Here is a 19726-nt window from a genome sequence, read left to right on the forward strand (position 1 = left end):
GAAAGAATTATTCGTATGAAATTTTCGTAACACCTATAGTAATTTACTTAGGGTTAAAAAGTATTCAGACGGAAATATTTAGTTAAATTTAGTTAAAGTTTAGTTTAGTTAAATGAAAGAATGCCGTTATCCTGCGACTCATTGCTGTAAACCAAAGCATTGCCACTGGACGTCTGGAAGCTGGGGAGTGTCAAGCTGCTGTTGCACGTCACCTGTGAAGGTGGATGCCCATCAGATGCCGTTATTTCAAAATATCCCCGGTATAGCTGGTGTTGGTGGGTGGTCACCAGAGTACCATCAGTCGTTTATGGGACCGAAACCAATCCTACCCAAGATCGGCCTCCCTCGAAGTCACTGCAACTGCAACTGCAAGTTGAATATGTGCCTGGTTTGAGGGGAGAGTCGGTGCAATCCATTGTTTACGAGAACCTGGACTTCGAGCAAGAAGACCCTAGTTTGACCCTGTGCTGCGATGACAACATCGACGGGTCCAGTGGTGCAATAACGTTCCATACTGGAATCTACCAAACTGGCGACGTGTATGGGTCAGTGACGAATCACGCTTTCTGTTTAAGTACCGTGCCAGAAGAGTACCAATTGCCCAGATTGACTAATATGGTGGTGGAAGTGATATGATGTGAGGAGCGATATCCTACACGATGAAATCTAACTTTGTGTGCCTTCAGGGCAATTTAAAGGCTCTTTGGTAAAGAGACAAAATCCTTAGGATTCACATGGTTCCGGCCATTGACTGCCAGAGGGAGCTATTCCTGAAGGATATTTAGAGATTGCCAGTCACCGCACAGCATATGCCACAAATCAGTATCTTTAGAATGAGACCAATACAGTACTTCATTGCCCTTCCAAATCGCTGACCTCAACCCCATCGTCTCTCCCATCAAGCATTTGTGGGATGACCTCGGCCGACGCGTTCGTTCACGTCAGCCGAATCCCTGGACGTTAGAACAACAGACGCAGGTATCGCAGAATTCCACAACGATGAACAGGGAATGGACGCCTGAAAGTAACTCCTTGAGCTTTTTTAAGCTATACGTGTTAAGTGACATTTGATTTTTTATACTGTGAAATTTGGCTACAACTGATCCTTGTATGACTGATTCAGAATTACATGTATTGTTTCACTTCAAAGTTTGCAGATAATAATTCATGACAATGCACCTATGCATTTCTTTTTTTGAGAGAGGATATGTATGTTTCTATGCCACCTACTAAAACCCTATATGGAGGGAACAGACAAAGTTGACCTGTAAAACAAGGGAAATGAATTCATGTATACCACCCAGCAATGTTGTGTATTTAGGGAAATGTAGTCATGTACACCACCCAGCAAGGCAGTATATGGAGACCTATTTATGTATGTACACCGCCCAGCAGCGCTCTATAATCGAGGTATCTGTATGCATCTACACTACCCAGTAGAGCTGCGTGTTCAGGATAACATATAACGTTACCCTCAGTCTGTCATCACTGTCGTGCAGGATCGTCTTCCAGAATGGCCGCCTCAGATCTTGAAGCCAACGATTCAAAGTGAGTTTTTCATGTTTAAATCCACGTTTGATAGCAGCAGATGTATTGGTATAGATTGCTGAGACAAGATAGATCTATCAGGGGTGATATTTGACAGCCTAATGATGTTGATACGAACTGTAAGATAGGTTTCTCTAATGGTGACGGAACATTTTGTCCATATTACCAATGACCTTTGCGGCGGAGTATGTATCTTGCCTGACAATTTGGGTGTTCACAGCTTTAGTATTATGTATACACACCACTAAAAACACATGTATACACACCACTAAAAACACATGTATACACACCACTAAAAACACATGTATACACACCACTAAAAACACATATATACACACACCATAAAACACATGTCATACAAGCATCACTATATTGTCTATGTGATCAAGGTCATACTCTCAGTAGTAACGATAGAATCGGTCAGAATGTCTGACCGGTAACGTACAACACTAAGGGTATTTTATCTGGGTTCAGCACTGGAATGGCAAGAACGTGACATGTTGTGGATACTGGGTAATTAGCCTGTATACCAACTGTTTATATACTCAAACACAAAAGTTATGGTGACGCACAAGCAACCGACAGAATCAGTGTGAAACGTTTAGTGTAATTACATGGAGAGATGTTTCAAGTCGTGATCATCAGTCCATACGAACAGCGGACATGGCATATGCGAATGATTATATCAATCCTAAAGGATGACAATCGATGTCTAATATCGAAGGACATTTAAATGTGTTTGATACAATGTAAGCCGTCTTGACAAGTCTCCTGTCTATGTCATGTCATCATCGTATGTAAATATCATGTTGACGGCACGACGGCTGCTGTGTTCCTACTGTAACCTGTAACCTGTAACCTGTAACCTGTGCCATGTAACTGATCACCATACATGTACACATGTTGGACACAATCCCCTGTGTGCCATGTGACTGATCACCATACATGTACACATGTTGGACACAATCCCCCATGTACACATGTTGACACAATCACCAAATGTCACCACGTTACACATGTTGGACACAATCCCCTGTGCACCATGTTGGACTGATCACCATACGTGTACACATGTTGGACACAATGTGTGCCATGTGACTGATCACCATACGTGTACACATGTTGGACACAATCCCCTACATGTACGGTGTACATGTTGGACACAATCCCATGTGCCATGTGGACTGATCACCCTACATGTACACATGTTGGACACAATCCCTACATGTGCACATGTTGACTGATCCCCTACATGTACACATGTTGGACACAATCCCCTGTGTGCCATGTTGGACTGATGATCACCATGTGTACACATGTTGGACACAATCCTGTGTGCCATGTGACTGATCACCATACGTGTACACATGTTGGACACAATCCCCTGTGTGCCATGTGGACTGATCACCATGCACATACACATGTTGGACACAATCCCTACTGTGTGCCATGTTGACTGATCTCACCATCCCATGTACACATGTTGGACACAATCCCTACATGCATACACATGTTGGACACAAATCGCCATACATGTACACATGTTGGACACAACAATCCCCTGTACACATGTTGACTGATCACCCACATGTACACATGTTGGACACAATCCCTACATGACAACGACATGTCACCATAACAATCACCATACATGTTGACACAATCCATGTTGCCATGACACTGATCACCATACACGTACACATGTTGGACACAATCCCTACATGTGCCATGTGACTGATCACCATACATGTACACATGTTGGACACAATCCCTGTGTGTGCCGTGACTGATCACCATATACATGTACACATGTTGGACACAATCCCCCTGTGTGCCATGTGACTGATCACCCTACATGTACACATGTTGGACACAATCCCCTACATGTAATACTATGTTGGACCCTGTGTGCCATGTGACTGATCACCATACATGTACATGTTGGACACATATCATGCATGTTGTGACACTGATCACCTACACGTACACATGTTGGACACAATCCCCTGTGTGCCATGTGACTGATCACCATACATGTGTACACATGTTGGACACAATCCCCTGTGTGCCATGTGACTGATCACCATGCGTACACATGTTGGACACAATCCCCTGTGTGCCACTGATCACCATACGTGTACACATGTTGGACACAATCCCCTGTGTGCCATGTGACTGATCACCATACATGTACACATGTTGGACACAATCCCTGTGTGTGCCATGTGACTGATCACCATACATGTACACATGTTGGACACAATCCCTACATGTGTGCCATGTGACACAATCACCATACATGCGTGTACATACATGCAATAATACGTTGTTGGAATACAATCCCTACATGTGTACCATGTTGGACTGATCCCCATGTGCACATGTTGGACTGATACGTACACATGTTGGACACAATCCCCTGTGTGCCATGTGTGACTGATCACCATACATACAATACACATGTTGGACACAATCCCCTGTGTGCCATGTGACTGATCACCATACATGTACACATGTTGGACACAATCCCCTGTGTGCCATGTGACTGATCACCATACATGTACATCCTACATGTTGGACACAATCCCCTGTGTGCCATGTGACTGATCACCATACATGTACACATGTTGGACACAATCCCCTGTGTGCCATGTGACTGATCACCATACACATGTACACATGTTGGACACAATCCCTGTGTGCCATGTGACTGATCACCATACATGTACACATGTTGGACACAATCCCCTGTGTGCCATGTGACTGATCACCATACATGTACACATGTTGGACACAATCCCCCTGTGTGCCATGTGACTGATCACCATACATGTACACATGTTGGACACAATCCCCTGTGTGCCATGTGACTGATCACCATACATGTACACATGTTGGACACAATCCCCTGTGCCATGTGACTGATCACCATACGTGCAATACATGTTGACAATCCCCTGTGTGTGATCACCATACATGTATGTTGGACATAACTGTGTCACCATGTACACATGTTGGACACAATCCCCTGTGTGCCATGTGACTGAGATCACCATGTTATGTTGGATCCACATATGTACACAATTGGACACAATGTGCCATGTGACTGATCACCATACATGTCGACACACATGTTGGATGTGACTAATCCCCCTGTGTACACATGTTGGACTGATCACCATACATGTATACATGTTGGACACAATCCCATGTGTGCCATGTGACTGATCACCTGTGTACATGTACACATGTTGGACACAATCCCCATGTGGTGACATGTGCCACACATGTTGGACACATCACCATACATGTACACATGTTGGACACAATCCCTATGTGTGCCATGTGGACTGATCACCATACATGTACACATGTTGACAATCCCCTGTGTAATGTAACTGATACATTCAACCATACATGTACACATGTTGGACACAATCCCCTACATGTTAGACATGTGACTGATCACCATACATGTACACATGTTGGACACAATCCCCTGTGTGCCATGTGACTGATCACCATACATGTACACATGTTGGACACAATCCCCTGTGTGCCATGTGACTGATCACCATACATGTACACATGTTGGACACAATCCCCTGTGTGCCATGTGACTGATCACCATACATGTACACATGTTGGACACAATCCCTCTGTGCCATGTGACTGATCACCATACATGTACATGTTGGACATGTTGGACACATGTTGGACACAATCCCTGTGTGCCATGTGACTGATCACCATACGTGTACACATGTTGGACACAATCCCCTGTGTGCCATGTGACTGATCACCATACATGTACACATGTTGGACACAATCCCCTGTGTGCCATGTGACTGATCACCATACATGTACACATGTTGGACACAATCCCCTGTGTGCCATGTGACTGATCACCATACATGTACACATGTTGGACACAGTCCCCTGTGTGCCATGTGACTGATCACCATACATGTACACATGTTGGACACAATCCCCTGTGTGCCATGTGACTGATCACCATACATGTACACATGTTGGACACAATCCCCTGTGTGCCATGTGACTGATCACCATACGTGTACACATGTTGGACACAATCCCCTGTGTGCCATGTGACTGATCACCATACATGTACACATGTTGGACACAATCCCCTGTGTATATATTGACATCAGATATTTCACTTACATTATACTTTATGATATCCTGTCACTAGCACCCAGCTGGGCGGGAAGCCGTCACCTTTAACCCATATGGTTCGTAACTCGTCAACACGTGATCAGTGGGTGTGGCACCGTGATCTGCTTGATTACTGGCGATCGTAGACGACAACGACGATGATGATGATGATGATGATGATGATGTTTTCATCACTAGTTGGCCAGGTGTTCACTTGCGTATTTACTGCCCAGTATTCAGGCTGACCGGACTCATGTTGCGAGACTTGTCCTTTCTATTTATTCCGAGCTGATTTTCAACATGGACGTCATAACCGCCACATTGGAATGTACTTTCTTTTCCAATTACTAACCCATTTCTGCAATAATCAATATAAAATGTAATTTTCAGTAAATGTGAGAATATTGCTGTTGTTTGTATGCGTGTTGTTTGACGCCGCAGTCCGCAATATCGCAGCAATACGACGGCGGTCTGTAAATAGTCGAGTATTACCACACGATCCAGTGATTGACACCATGAGCATCGACCTATGCAGCTGGGAGACGATGACATGCATCAACTAAGCCCAAGAACCTCACGTTTGACACCTCTCAAGACAATCATGAGTATCTGAAGGCCACTCCTAACCCGGATCTCTACTAGGGAAACATTCAGAAAACATACAATACAGTCAGTGAGTGAGTAACAATTTAACATCATATCCCTAATGTTTCATCCTTATAGATACAATGCAGCCTTCAAGTGTATTTAACTGACCTGTCTCACTTTAACGCAAAATGGAATTATTGAATGTTTTGCAAGCCCTGTTTATAATCTTAACATTTAGACACATAAAGGTGTCTTCGTGTGTTTTCTGCTGGGGCATGCACCTGAAGATTCACCTGGGTTCATGTGTCACGTGACTATGTTGTGGCAATACGTATTGTTCAAGAATTCGTGCATTAAATCGACCAGGATCTCACTGGTGGCATGTAGACCCACCAGTGATATTGTTTGTAAGAATGTACACAACATAATCAGATAACATAGTTAGTTCGTCCTGAACGTGTCCTTGAATAGTGAAAACTGTCAAGCTGGCGAGGTAGAGGAGCCATTACACGCGGGAGGGGGTGTAGCATTTCGGAATAAATATTTCGTGGGTTAGTGAGTTGGTTGGTGGTAAGTTGGTGGGTGGGTAGGTGGGTTGTTTGGTTGATTGGTTGGTTAATTGGTCTGTGGGTGGGTTGGAGGGTTGGTTGTTGGGTAGATGGGTTGGTGGTTAGTTGGTAGGTGGGTTATGGGGTAGGCCGGTTGGTTGGTTGGTTGGTTGCTTGCTTGGTTGCTTGCTTGGTTGATTGACTGGTTGATTGGTTGGTTGGTTGGTTGGTGGGTGCTGGCATGGATGTTGGATTATTAAGCCTAATCACGTGAGTTCGATTCCCCTGCGGGTGCAGTTATATGGAGACAACTATTGGCAACATCAGCCGATTCGGTCTCCATTGCCCTTAAACGTTTTTATTAACCCATATGCGTAACAACAAAAACTTGAAACGGCGCCATTCACCTGAAAATGTCTCAGGAATGGCTTTGAACGTTTTAGGTATCCTTGAAATATACGTCATTTTCTCATGTTCTTCCGACTTTTAAGTGCCTGGCAAATACGTAATATCCAACAGTAAATGCATACGGAATATGTCACCAGCCCTATTGTTCGCTGTTACATACATCTTTGTTTATATCAGCATCGTCTTCTCCACAGACGGCGTTCCCGCCCAATCGTTATAGCTCTCCTGGCGGGCTCGCTCATCATCGGCCTCGGTCTGGCCTTCGGACTGGGATTTGGTCTGATGTCGCGTCAGGATGCTCCGCAGCTGGTGGAAATAAGCACCCAGTCTCCAGTTCAACAACCGCCCAAGTCTAAGAGAGGAGCCTACAGATTTGCCTCCGTCACCTCTGATTCTAAAATATGTTCGGATATCGGAACGTAAGCGATTCTCAACCGATGTTGGTCATCTTCGTCGTCCAATGTCTATGTAACAGCAATACAGGATACCGAGGGTCTTTTTCTTTATCTGCTAAATGTTTAACGCCGCACTCGCGGTGTACAGTGAGTATCCTCGGTCGAGTTCTCTGGCTTAAGTGGTATCTCCTTCCAATGGACGGACGGTTTGTCATCTTGACATCCCCCAAATAAAGCTTGAACGGCATTGATAACAGCGTTAAACGTCATTCACTTATTTCCCGTCTTAGAAAAAGAATGGACTGACGTTGATTGATTCCTTAATGAGATCAGGCATGTTGTAAGGTTGTAGCATTGATGTTCAACGGAGCATCTCTGTTTACTGCAGGAAGATTCTGGCAGTGCATCGCGGGTCCGTCGTTGACGCCGCTATCGCCACCATGGTGTGTAACGGCGTAGTTCACAGACAAAGCAGTGGCATCGGCGGCGGCTTCTTCATGACCATCTACAACAGGTACGTCTGTCTGCCCAGACCTCCGTCAGTCTCTTTACCTCTCTGTCTGCCCACACCTCCGTCTGTCTATGTACCCCTCTGTATGCCCAGACCTCCGTCAGTCTATGTACCCCTCTGTCTGCCCAGACCTCCGTCAGTCTCTGTACCTCTCTGTCTGCCCACACCTCTGTCAGTCTATGTACCTCTCCGTTTGCCAAGACCTCCGTCAGTCTATGTACCTCTCTCTCTGCCCAGACCTCCGTCAGTCTATGTACTTTCCGTCTGCCCAGACCTCCGTCAGTCTATGTACCCCTCTGTCTGTCCAGACCTCCGTCAGTCTCTCTACCTCTCCGTCTGCCCAGACCTCCGTCAGTCTCTACCTCTCTGTCTGCCCGACCTCCGACCTCAGTCTTTTACCTCTCTCTGCCCCAGACCTCCGTCAGTCTATGTACCGCTCTCTCTCTGCCCAAACCTCCGTCTGTCTCTACCTCTCTGTCTGTCCGCACCTCCGTCAGTCTCTCTATCTCTCTCTCTGCCCAGATCTCCGTCAGTCTCTCTACCACTCTGTCTGCCCAGACCTCCGTCAGTCTCTCTACCTCTCTGTCTGCCCACACCTCTGTCAGTCAGTCTCTACCTCTCTCTCTCTGCCCAGACCTCCGTCAGTCTCTCTACCACTCTGTCTGCCCAAACCTCCCGTCAGTCTTTCTACTACCTCTCTGTCTGCCCAGACCTCCGTCAGTCTCTCTACCTCTCTGTCTGCCCAGACCTCCGTCAGTCTCTCTACCTCTCTGTCTGCCCAGACCTCCGTCACTCTCTCTACCTCTCTGTCTGCCCAGACCTCCGTCAGTCTCTCTACCCCTCTGTCTGCCCAGACCTCCGTCAGTCTCTCTACCCTCTGTCTGTCCAGACCTCCGTCGTCTCTCTACTCCTCTGTGTCTGTCCAGAACTCCGTTAGTCTCTCTACCCCTCTGTCTGTCCAGACCTCCGTCAGTCTCTCTACTCCTCTGTCTGTCCAGAACTCCGTTAGTCTCTCTACCCCTCTGTCTGTCCAGACCTCCCGTCAGTCTCTACTCCTCTGTCTGTCCAGAACTCCGTCAGTCTCTCTACCCCTCTGTCTGTCCAGACCTCCGTCAGTCTCTCTACTCCTCTGTCTGTCCAGACCTCCGTCACTCTCTACCACTCTGTCTGTCCAGACCTCCGTCACTTTCTACCTCTCTGTCTGTCCAGACCTCCGTCAGTCTTTCTACTCCTCTGTCTGTCCAGACCTCCGTCACTCTCTACCACTCTGCCTGTCCAGACCTCCGTCACTCTCTACCACTCTGCCTGTCCAGACCTCCGTCACTCTCTACCTCTCTGTCTGTCCAGACCTCCGTCAGTCTTTCTACTCCTCTGTCTGTCCAGACCTCCGTCAGTCTCCTACTCCTCTGTCTGTCCAGACCTCCGTCACTTCTACCACTCTGCCTGTCCAGACCTCCGTCACTCTCTACCCCTCTGTCTGTCCAGACCTCCGTCACTCTCTACCACTCTGCCTGTCCAGACCTCCGTCAGTCTCTCTACTCCTCTGACTGTCCGACCTCCGTCACTCTCTACCACTCTGCCTGTCCAGACCTCCGTCCGTCACTCTCTACCACTCTGCCTGTCCAGACCTCCGTCACTCTCTACCCACTCTGCCTCTGTCCAGACCTCCGTCACTCTCTACCACTCTGCCTGTCCAGACCTCCGTCACTCTCTACCTCACTCTGTCTGTCCAGACCTCCGTCACTCTCCCACTCTGTCTGTCCAGACCTCCGTCACTCTTCTACCACTCTGCCTGTCCAGGCCTCTGTCAGTCCTCTACTCCTCTGCCTGTCCAGGACCTCCGTCACTCTCTACTCCTCTGACTGTCCAGGCCTCCGTCAGTCTCTCTACTCCTCTGCCTGTCCAGACCTCCGTCACTCTCTACCACTCTGTCTGTCCAGACCTCCGTCACTCTCTACCACTCTGCGTCCTGTCCAGACCTCCGTCACTCTCTCTACCACTCTGTCTGTCCAGACCTCCGTCAGTCTCTCTACCACTCTGTCTGTCCAGACCTCCGTCACTCTCTACCACTCTGTCTGTCCAGACCTCCGTCACTCTCTACCACTCTGTCTGTCCAGACCTCCGTCACCTCTACCACTCTGTTCCTGTCCAGACTGTCCGTCACTTTCTCCTCTCTGTCTGTCCAGACCTCCGTCAGTCTTTCTTTCTACTCCTCTGTCTGTCCAGACCTCCGTCAGTCTCTCTACTCCTCTGTCTGTCCAGACCTCCGTCACTCTTCTACCACTCTGCCTGTCCAGACCTCCGTCACTCTCTACCACCTCTGTCTGTCCAGACCTCCGTCACTCTCTACCACTCTGCCTGTCCAGACCTCCGTCAGTCTCTCTACTCCTCTGACTGTCACAGACCTCCGTCACTCTCTACCACTCTGCCTGTCCAGACCTCCGTCACTCTCTACCACTCTGTCTGTCCAGACCTCCGTCACTCTCTACCACTCTGCCTGTCCAGACCTCCGTCACTCTCTTCTACCACTCTGCCTGTCCAGACCTCCGTCCTTCTCTACCACTCTGTCTGTCCAGACCTCCGTCACTCTCTACCACTCTGCCTGTCCAGACCTCCGTCACTCTCTCTACCACTCTGCCTGTCCAGGCCCCGTCAGTCTCTCTACTCCCTCTGCCTGTCCAGGCCCCGTCAGTCTCTCTCTACTCCTCTGACTGTCCAGGCCCCGTCAGTCGTCTCTACTCCTCTGCCTGTCCAGACCTCCGTCACTCTCTACCACTCTGTCTGTCCAGACCTCCGTCACTCTCTACCACTCTGCCTGTCCAGACCTCCGTCACTCTCTACCACTCTGCCTGTCCAGGCCCCGTCAGTCTCTACCACTCTGCCTGTCCAGGCCCCGTCACTCTCTACCTCTGTTTGCCCCACACCTTCGTCTACCCTTATACTGTCTCTCTGTCAGTCCTTCCACCTCTCTGTCTGTCTGTCCGTCTGTCGTTCTGTCTTGAACTGTTTAAGATCACACCGTCAACTGGATGCTCGAGATTTCCATGATTGCTGGCTAGAAAGGCTGCCTGTTTGAATCTACACACGCCGGGTAGGGGTAGAATGCCTGAAATATATGTAAATTGAAAGTATTATGAAAGTTTCACGTACAAGTGTATCGCTTTTTGACCAGGTCCACGAGAGAGGTCGAAGTCCTGGATGCCCGAGAGAGGGCGCCACTTGCAGCCAATGAGAGTTTCTTTATTGGGAAAGCCAAGGATGCCTCCATTTTTGGTAAGAAATCCTTTGTTTTTTTAATCAAACAGATTCAACCATGTTTGTGTGGAAACACCGACCTAAACTGCATTCCAAAGAAATGAGTTAGTGAGTGAGTGAGCGTGTGAGTGAGTGAGATACATCGGTTTGAACATTACTTCAGAAACGGTATTCGAACCTAAGATCATGGGTTACTGGCGTACCAAGGCAATATTAATCACCATTCAGCCATTCTCTCACCTTCTGCCAAGCGTGACCCTCAAAGCTTTGCTGAAGAAGTGACTTTGAAATGGTAGTACTTGGTAAATGTGTCGGTTCACCGCCTCGATCTTGTCTCCAGCTGTCTCCAGGTAGTTTGCCAACAATATGTATGACAGAACTATCGCATAGGACAGAAGGCCATGATATAGAATAATGGAATCACTTCGTCACACCCCTGTGGTCGGCGAGATACACATAGAATATACAACATGTGCACCTCCATGTCATCATCATGCAGTCGACAGCAGCAGTTACCCGGGTAGCCTCTCAGTGGTCCAGGGGTAAGATAGTACTGACGAAGCGGGTTTGTATCCTCAGGGGGGTTGGCGATCGGCGTCCCGGGGGACCTGATGGGGCACTGGGAGGCCCACAAGAGGTTCGGCCGTGCGCCATGGAGGGAATTGCTGCAGCCAACTATTGACCTCTGCAGGAACGGCGTTCCCATCGTCGAGGCGACCCATGTTGCCATCAAGTTGTATGCAGAGGTTCTCAAGAACATGTCCTACACGTGAGTGTGTTAGCTGAGAGGACTTCTACTACACGTGAGTGTGTTAGCTGAGAGAACATGTCCTACACGTGAGCGTGTTAGCTGAGAGGACTTCTACTACACGTGAGTGTGTTAGCTGAGAGAACATGTCCTACACGTGAGCGTGTTAGCTGAGAGGACTTCTACTACACGTGAGTGTGTTAGCTGAGAGAACATGTCTTACACGTGAGTGTGTTAGCTGAGAGGACTTCTACTACACGTGAGTGTGTTAGCTGAGAGAACATGTCTTACACGTGAGCGTGTTAGCTGAGAGGACTTCTACTACACGTGAGTGTGTTAGCTGAGAGAACATGTCTTACACGTGAGTGTGTTAGCTGAGAGGACTTCTACTACACGTGAGTGTGTTAGCTTAGAGGACTTCTACTACACGTGAGTGTGTTAGCTGAGAGGACTTCTACTACACGTGAGTGTGTTAGCTGAGAGGACTTCTACTACACGTGAGTGTGTTATCTGAGAGGACTTCTACTACACGTGAGTGTGTTATCTGATAGGACTTCTACTACACGTGAGTGTGTTATCTGATAGGACTTCTACTACACGTGAGTGTGTCAGGTGAGTGAATATGTCTTACACGTGAGTGTGTGCTGTACTTATACTGAATGACTGACTGAGTTTGGTTTTACGCCTTTAGCAATATTCCAGCAACATCACGGCGGGGGACACCAGAAATGTGCTTCACAGGCTGTACTTATAACTGGGCTTGGTGTAACGTTCTGTGTATCTCTCAGGATGTATTTCGACAACGTGACGGGCGAGACAGTAAAGGTTGGGGATAGGGTCAAGTACCACGCCATGGCCGACACACTGGACAGGATTGCGGAGGAGGGGGCACCTGCCTTCTACAACGGCTCCCTCACTGACGACATCGTGGCGGACATAAGCGAACACGGTAACAGCCTCATTGTCGTGTGAGTGAGTGCAAGCGTGAAGGTAGCACAAGTAATGGGCTGTGCAAAGGAGTACGAAAGTACGAGTGAGTGAGGGAAGGAGTGAGTGAGTGACAGAAGGAGTGAAGGACGGAGAGCATGACAGACAAAGAAATAGATATATTGAGATGTAATCCTGCATGTTTTAGTAGATATCTGTCTCACAGGTACAGTCAGTTTCAACTGATGTCAGGGGATTTCGATGTAAATGTCACATTGCCATTAGTAACTCCAGTTCCTTTCAAAGCATTTAAGATTTCACGAATAAAGAATAAATGCATCACTTTGTAGCATTCTTAATCTCTAATTAGTATTCACATAGACGATAAGAAGATTTCAATACTGAAAACAATCAATAAATACGATGAAAAGATGGATACATGGATGGATGGACGGACGGACGGATCGGTGGATAATGGATGGAAGGATGGGCTGACGGACGGACGGATGGATGGGTGGGTGGATGGATGGATGGATGGATGATGGCCAACGCCCCCACCTCCACCAACAGATGGTGCGTGTCTCTTGTGTTAGGCGGAGTCATCACCAGGGAGGACCTCAACCTCTACACGGCCACGTGGAGGACGCCAGTCAACGTCACCCTCAGGGACAACCTCACCGTCTACTCCATGCCCCCTCCCGGCAGCGGGGTGGTGTTTGAGTACATTCTAAATATACTGGACGGTAAGTGACCCTCACAGATCTAAGACCTGCATCGCTGTAGCCCTGTCCACAAATAGAAGCCATTAAACAATTTTCTCCCGTGTGTCATCGTCATCATAGGGATGTATTTCTGTCTCATCAGTATATGCCTGACTCCGCAGTTCCAGATGGCGTCGATCCCAGTCCTCGTGCCAGAATCCCATATATTGTTTCAGATTTCATACATTATTCCATTAATTTATCTAGGTGCGTCTGCACCAAACACGCCGTGTAAACGTCTGGTAAACGTCGAGTAAACCTCAAAGACTTGCATCGCTTCAGGCTCTCCTTCCGCCTGAAACTGACATACCGTGTAGTAACTGGCATATTGTTCAGTATAAGATGTCGTGTTGCTAGGTTACGGCTTCACACCCGACAGTCTGTCGACCAATGAGAAAAGCGTATTGACACATCACCGGATCGTGGAATCCATGAAGTTTGCGTACGCCAAGAGGACGGATCTCGGAGACGAGGACTTTGTTGATGTGGCAGAGGTAAGAGGTCATGCGTGGCAAAGATGAGAGGTCATGTGTTAATGACAGAGGTGAGAGGTTAAGTGTTTGTGACAAAGGTGAGAGGTCATGTGTTTGTGACAAAGGTGAGAGGTCATGTGTTAGTGACAAAGGTGAGAGGTCATGTGTTAATGACAGAGGTGAGAGGTCATGCGGGTAGGGCTGAGAGGTCATGTGTTTATGACAGAGGTGAGAGATCACACGTGGTTGTGTGTGACTCCCAAAACATACTCTCCAAACACCGTATCCACTGTCATCTCTCCCCACTAATCACCTTTTCTTAGATGCTATCGTTGTTCTCACTGAATCTGAGTTTTTTCACCATTCTTAGACTGACCATCACGTGTACTATGAATGTCTTCTTAAAATGTTGAAATATTCCGGGAAACATTCCTGTAGCGCTTGATGTGAACTCATTTACTCCGTCACAGCTGATGAGAAATATGACGTCACGTGACTTTGCCGATTATATCCGAGGCCGTATCACGGACGACGTCACCCACGACACCGACTACTACGGGGCGACGTTCTACGACCAGACAAAGACAGGGACGTCGAACGCCTGCGTCATTGACGCCGAGGGCAACGCCGTTACCATAACGTCCACGATAAATACATAGTAAGTTGAGAAGTCGTAGAATATGAATCACTTTCAGGAAACAAAACGCAAGAGCCGTTGCGATGTTGCTTCAACAAGGTATGCTGCTCGAGTAGATCTAACAACCAAGATTATACATGAAGATTTAGGATAAAACCCTTTGTATGTGCATCTTTCATTACAAGTCAGAAGTTGTTGCACCCCCCATGGTTTGAACGTATGCTGAAACCCACATACCACCTGTGGTATTGTAACCCCTGTGTTCCCGTTGATTTATCGGAGCAGATAATGGTAATGTGGTAGTGGTATTCACCTGTAGTGGTATTCACCTGTCATGGTATTTACATGTAGTTGTATTCGCATGTCGTGGTATTCACCTGTCGTGGTAATTATCTTTCATGGCATCTACCTGTCGTGGTATTCCCCTGTAGTGGTATTCACATGTTGTGGTATTTACCTCTCATGATCTTCACCTGTCGTGGTATTCACCTGTTGTGGTATGCACCTGTAGTGGTATTCACCTGTAGTGGTATCCACCTGTAGTGGTATTCACCTGTTGTGGTATGCACCTGTAGTGGTATTCACCTGTAGTGGTATCCACCTGTAGTGCTATTCACCTGTTGTGGTATTCACCTGTTGTTGTATTCACCTGTCGTGGGGTTCACATGTAGTGTTATTCACGTATTCACCTGTACTGGTATTCACCTGTCGTGGTATTCGCCTGTAGTGCTATTTACCTGTCGTGGTATTCACCTGTAGTGGTCTCCACTTGTAGTGCTATTCACCTGTCGTGGCGTTCACCTGTAGTGGTATTCACCTGTAGTGTTATCCACCTGTAGTGGTATTCGCCTGTCGTGGTTTTCACATGTAGTGGTATTGACCTGTCGTGGCCATGGTATTCACCTATAGTGGTAAGTATTTGTATGAAGTTATTAACCAGTGACTTTACTGGTCATGATATAGTCTGCATTTAGAAGAGAAATGGTTTTGACGCTTTTATTGTCATGAGCTTTTACAGGAATGTGATGAACTCATGCGTGCACGCTGAACCCTGTAGATGATATTCAGGGTGAAATCAGGCAGCACTGATTGGCATGGTATTGTAACTGCACTTTGTAATTTCACGCAGTTTTGGGTCCAAGGTTCTCGGACGTAGAACCGGAATTACCTTCAACAATGAAATGGACGACTTCTCCACGCCCGGCCTCATCAACACCTTCGGCGTCCCCGCCTCTGTAGCCAACTTCATCAAACCCAGGAAACACCCTCAGTCCTCCATGTGCCCGGCAATCATCGTCAACCAGACTACCGGTGACGTTGTCATGACGATAGGGCGCTTCCGGTGGTACCAGAATTACCACATCAGTGGCTTTGGTGGGTATAAACTATGGTAGTGTATCCACCCAGACAAAATATTTGGCCACATCCATGGACATTGTTGACGTTGTTTTATGATAATTATGATAATTACACACAAAACAATAAAACTAAATCCGGGATACACAATGTTGCCGGGATACTCAATGTTGCCGGATACACAATGTTACAGGAGACACAATGTTGAAAGCACAATTGAAATGTATACGCGAGGAATATTTGAGTTATTTTATCGAACCTTTAAACCTTTAAACAAAATCCGCCCACAATTTTCAATATCATTTATTGATGTACTCAAACAACTGAACAATCATTCAAGCAAAGCGTTGAAGTTTTACCCCTTTATCCAAATATTTGCTTTCCATATCTTCACTACGTCCCGCACTGCATCGTCTAGATATTATGACGACGACACCATTCAACCTTGTTTGATCGTCTGTCTGTCTAAATCTTGCGAGATTTCCTAGACAGGGTGCCTGTCCGCCTCGAGCCCAACTTGTATATGTTAGGTCGGCAGTGTTCGTCATTGTATGCCTTATCCGTATCTCCGTATCTCAGAAACAAATAAAATACGAACATACTGATGTCTTATCCATATATGGAACAAATATACAAGTACAGCTAAAATTATTATTATCATACATATATTTGTTTAAAGATTTCCGTGATTCTAGTATATGAAAGTAAGAGAGTGCATTGTACATCCTTACTATGAGTGGTCATTAAAGGTTCAGGTTATCTAAACAGCTAACTTAGACAATATTCAATACTCTTGATGCTGCGGTGTGGACATCCTCGCGCTAAAGCCACACAGGATCGAACATTCTGTCTCAGTCTATCGCAGTTATCAATACATGTTTGCTTGTTCTCGCCGTCAGGTGGCGATGTATGCCTTGAGGATGGGGGTGCCGATCGCTGATGCAGTTGATCACAAGCGTCTCCATCACCAGTTATTGCCCAAGCAAATACGTGTTGAGAGAGGTTTTTCTCAGGTAAATAGGTCGATTGTCGTCGGAATTTCTCCTCAGTCATAGTTACGTCTCTTACCCACCAGAGCTATACCTATACCTGTCTGTAAACGATGTGCAAAACGTAGTAGGGTATTGTCGTCGGTGGTCATACTGACACACTCTAATGTCTGCTAAAGACGTTGACAGGACGATGCAAGGGTTGACAGATTTTGTTCTTCGGTTTTGACACATATTGATGCTGTTTACGAAACACTCAGAGAAACTTAATTAACACGCTGAGCGTGAACATGATGCATGCTGGCACACGTCAACTTATTGGGTGCCCTGCATGTTGGCATACGTCACAGTATTGGTGACCCTGCATGTTGGCACACATCACAGTATTGGTGCCCCTGCATGTTGGCACACGTCACAGTATTGGTGGCCCTGCATGTTGGCACACACGGCACAATATTGGTGGGCCCTGCATGTTGGCACACGTCACAGTATTGGTGGCCCTGCATGTTGGCACACGTCACAGTATTGGTGCCCTGCATGTTGGCACACGTCACAGTATTGGTGGCCCTGCATGTTGGCACACGTCACAGTATTGGTGCCCCTGCATGTTGGCACACGTCACAGTATTGGTGCCCCTGCATGTTGGCACACGTCAAAATATTGTGTTCCTGGATGTTATCACACGTCACAATATTGGTGCCCTGCCTGTTGGCACACGTCACAGTATTGGTGCCCCTGCATGTTGGCACACGTCACAGTATTGGTGCCCCTGCTTGTTGGCACACGTCACAATATTGGTGCCCCTGCATGTTGGCACACGTCACAGTATTGGTGCCCCTGCATGTTGGCCCACGTCACAGTATTGGTGGCCCTGCATGTTGGCACACGTCACAATATTGGTGCCCCTGCATGTTGGCACACGTCACAGTATTGGTGGCCCTGCATGTTGGCACACGTCAAAATATTGTGTTCCTGGATGTTATCACACGTCACAGTATTGGTGCCCCTGCCTGTTGGCACACGTCACAGTATTGGCGCCCCGCATGTTGGCACAGATCACGGTATTGGTGCCCTGCTTGTTGGCCCACGTCACAATATTGGTGTCCATGCTTGTTGCTCCGTCTGTCATCAGCAGAGTGTCCAATCCATGGCAATAAACACGTGACGTCGAAGAGCGTCGCCGCCAGTTGCGCCCAAGGACAGCAAATGCAGTCAAGGTCACAATTAGAACTGCTGCTCAGGTAAGGGGGGTCCACTGTCGACTTTCATGGGAGAGGGAATCACATTTCAATATGTCCAAATGTGCATTCAATGACCGTTGACGTCGATCAGCCTGATTGTTTTTAAGTGGATTGGTATCACTATGATTGGCCTACTGAGCTCCATATTGCCCATGTCGGGATATATATACATGTATAGATATGGTAAATACATTATATAACTCTCCCTTGTAGGACATCATAGACGGGTTAAAGGTCAAAGGTCATGAAATAGACATGAACACTGCTGCGTCTGTAGTGTCGGCGATCCACGTGACCGGGGGCATGCTCCACGCCGTCGCCGACGTCAGGAAAGGGGGAGGACCGGCTGGGTATTAAGGACATCGTGATTGGAAACGTGCACGTTAGCGTTATCGTTGTTGGAGACGTACTTATTTACGAACTCGTCGTTGGAGATTTCAAGTATAACAGCAGAACTGATCATAACGGAAGCAAACTACATTGTTAATTGTTGAGCCAAAATGTCTATGTCATGGCTGTAAAATTATATTTACATTTCTAACTCATTTACATATTTTAATATGATAGTGAAATAATCCACAGACGTGTATACCGTTATTTCATCACTGCTAGATATACACAAACATACCAAAGTCATGACTGACAATAATTGTATAGGGATGTTTCAGAGCGGTTCAATTACTTTACATCTATTCAGAATCCTGATGGTATGCGATATATTCGTGCTCATGTATCTGAAGACGTGGTAATGTATTTCCTATCAAGACTGTATCAATACATCTGGTGTNCAACGCTGTGAGTATCAAGACTGTATCAATACATCTGGTGTCAACGCTGTGAGTATCAAGACTGTATCAATACATCTGGTGTCAACGCTGTGAGTATCAAGACTGTATCAATACATCTGGTAAAAAATCTGTACTGATCAATGGTTTGGGTATCAAGACTGTTAATACATTAGGTGGCAAAGATGTGGACATTACCATTGTATTGCTCCTGGATGTACCAATGCTGTGGACATTACCATTGTATTACTCCTGGATGTACCAATGCTGTGGACATTACCATTGTATTACTCCTGGATGTACCAATGCTGTGGACATTACCATTGTATTGCTCCTAGATGTACCAATGCTGTGGACATTACCATTGTATTGCTCCTGGA

The 19726-nt window shown here is 47.0% G+C and overlaps 1 pseudogene; it reads left to right on the forward strand.

The window, feature by feature from the left end:
- Positions 1 to 1431: 1431 nt before the first annotated feature.
- On the forward strand, positions 1432 to 19524 carry LOC124291853 (annotated as a pseudogene).
- Positions 19525 to 19726: the final 202 nt, after the last annotated feature.

The sequence above is a fragment of the Haliotis rubra genome, unplaced genomic scaffold (assembly GCF_003918875.1).
Source record: "Haliotis rubra isolate DU_JTF1 unplaced genomic scaffold, ASM391887v1 Scf1132, whole genome shotgun sequence".
Lineage (NCBI taxonomy): Eukaryota > Metazoa > Mollusca > Gastropoda > Lepetellida > Haliotidae > Haliotis > Haliotis rubra.